The sequence below is a fragment of the Paramormyrops kingsleyae genome, unplaced genomic scaffold, assembly GCF_048594095.1.
Source record: "Paramormyrops kingsleyae isolate MSU_618 unplaced genomic scaffold, PKINGS_0.4 ups60, whole genome shotgun sequence".
Taxonomy (NCBI): domain Eukaryota; kingdom Metazoa; phylum Chordata; class Actinopteri; order Osteoglossiformes; family Mormyridae; genus Paramormyrops; species Paramormyrops kingsleyae.
Genome location: NW_027325998.1, coordinates 158,041 through 160,711, shown reverse-complemented (window position 1 = coordinate 160,711; position 2,671 = coordinate 158,041). Strand labels below are relative to the sequence as shown.

At 43.4% G+C, this 2,671-nt stretch overlaps 1 long non-coding RNA gene across 1 annotated transcript; it reads left to right on the top strand.

Moving 5' to 3' along the window:
• Positions 1-1,095: 1,095 nt before the first annotated feature.
• Positions 1,096-2,394, top strand: LOC140586432 (uncharacterized). The gene is made up of 4 exons (XR_011988229.1): positions 1,096-1,597; positions 1,755-1,884; positions 2,047-2,208; positions 2,325-2,394. It is a non-coding gene; the product is annotated as an uncharacterized lncRNA (long non-coding RNA).
• Positions 2,395-2,671: the final 277 nt, after the last annotated feature.

Below are 2,671 nucleotides of genomic sequence, written 5' to 3'. Positions count from 1 at the left end.
TTCAGTAATGCCGACGTATTTCAGCCATCATGAATGTGTAGTGCTACATTATCTGTAAGAAACTGTATAAAAAAACAAAAAAAAAATTTGTCATGCAGTAAATCATTTGGCAGTAAGTACAATTGCTAATTTTATGGAAGAACATGGGTATGCTCAACTTGTGAAAGAAGCAACCACTGGGAAAGGCACTTTGATTGATCATGTGTATGTGAAAGACATTGTGACTAACAGCATCTCTGTTTCAGTAATGCCGACGTATTTCAGCCATCATGAATGTATAGTGCTACATCATGTATAAGAAACTGTATAAAAAAATATGAAAAAATTTGTCATGCAGTAAATCATTTGACAGTAAGTACAATTGCTAATTTTATGGAAGAACATGGGTATGCTCAACTTGTCAAAGAAGCAACCACTGGGAAAGGCACTTTGATTGATCATGTGTATGCGAAAAATATTTTGACTAATAGAATTTTTATTTCAGCAATGTAGATGTATTTCAGCCATCATGAATGTGTAGTGCCACATTATCTGTAAGAAACTGTATAAAAGACATTATGAGTAAGAAACATAAATTTTTTGCTGCAGTGATAGTTTTCTGGGGTGCGTCAGCCTCGGGAGGCTGGCACTGCGACTGGGGCTATGGCTGTACTAGGGGGGATTGGCAGGGAGGCTTGGCCTGGTGCCAAGCTTTGGGGGTTAGGCCTGGGGCTGGCCGTCAGCTGCTACCACTGGGGTTGCCGGTAGGCTGTGGGGGGCTAGGACTAGGGCTGGCCTTCAGAAGGCTGCAACTAGGCCTCAGAGGTTGGCAGTGGAGCTGGTGTTCCAGGGCTTGGCATTTAGCCTGAGGCTGATGTTGGGCTTTGGGGGTTGGGGTCGACCTTGAGGGGGCTGCTGCTGGGCCTGGGGCTGGCACCATGCTTTTGGGGGCTGCGGCTGGGCTTCAGGAAGCTGGCACTGGGGCTGAGGCAGGGGGTACTAAAGCTGGACATGGCGGCCTGTTGCTGGGGATAAGTCTGAGGTGGGCTGCTTGGGTTACCACTAGGCATAGGACTAAGGTTACGGGAGGGTCACTAGGGCTAGGCATAAGGGGGCTAGGATGGGGCACATGGCACTGGGGGTTGGTGTGGGGGCTAGGGGAAGTTTAGGACAGAGCAAGCAATGTGGTCTTTGAAAAGGGAGGTAATGTGCTCTGTCAAGTACCTCACAACAGCAGTATGCCAAACTTGTTAATGTCATGAATTTTCCACAAAAAAATAAACAATTTTAGATGTCCTGTGATATAATTCAGTATTTATTAAATGCATTGTTGCCTATATAGAAATTTTGTGTTGTGGGCCAGTACAGTGCACTGAACCTCTTTACAAAGCACCACACACTTGGAAAATGTAAATGTATAGTTGCTTATGTAACGTAGAATATATAATTACAATGAATTAAATGTAAGGAGATGAAGAAGTACCATCAGATGTAGACACTACCAAACTAATGTCTTGTACCACAAAACGTGCTGAAAAGACACAGAATTTCACAAAGCAAGGCTTTGATTGAAAAGAATGGTGAGAGGGTGAAGAGGCACAGACATCTATGGGCAAAGGTAAGACCATATACTGACATGTCTCTGTATAGTGTCGTAGAGTGTACTTTCACACTGTAAAAGGAAATGGACATATGTACACTGACTGTATTATGGCATTATGTATATGATGTAATTTTTGGAGTAATGTGTATGTTTTGTGTGTTTCTTGAAACAGCTAAAATGAAGTAACACTAAACAGTCATACATGTGGATGACCTAAAATCTAAGTGGGAAAGCTGGGCAGTGTGTGTGAGACATTCATCTAGACACAGTGGATGTGCCATGACTGGGTGGGCAAAGCAAAGGTACGTGAGTGACAGTTTCTCACTTAACATGAGCATGCTAGTTAAGACATACCAGTTTGCAGTGTATGAGCTTATAAATTGGGTAACTAAGTATTGTCAGAAATCCCTACTACATTGTTATATTCCATGTTTTAACCTGCCTTCTCCTATGTATAACCTCAGGTTACTAAGGCACAACTGTCATGTGCTTCCCTGATGATCAAGCCAACACACATCTGTCTGTTGAAGCTCTGCTATACTGCATCCTCCGTCATACAGCTGTACATTGGGAGTGTGACACATCACACTGAATGCTGCATAGCCAGAGGAGCAGGCGCTGACCTTGTGAGTTTGCCTTTTTCAGACATTTCTTCCTCTTTGGTGTAGTTCTAGTTTTACTCTGTCAGTGTTTGTCTAACTTACATGCCAGTTCATGCTTTTAATCTTTTAATCTTTTCCAGCGCCTGCTGTTGATGACACTGACCCCATGCCCACCACATCAACTTTCGTTAACACATCACACTGCCTGGTACGTTGGAACAATGAGATGGGCTGGCCTGGTGAGTTTGCCTCTTTGATGGATTATTTTGTCTGTGAAGTAGTTTCACTTTACAACTGCAAGTGTCTGATTGGCTGACATGCAGCTTTCTGGTTTTACTCTCTTTTCCAGTGCCTTATCTTCATATCAGTGACACCGTACTCACCACATCAAGTTTCCCTGCGCCCATGTTGTCGACAACCAAAGCGTTCTCTAAAGGACTCAGAGACTGGACACAGACAGTATGAACTACACACAGATGCCTGAAGT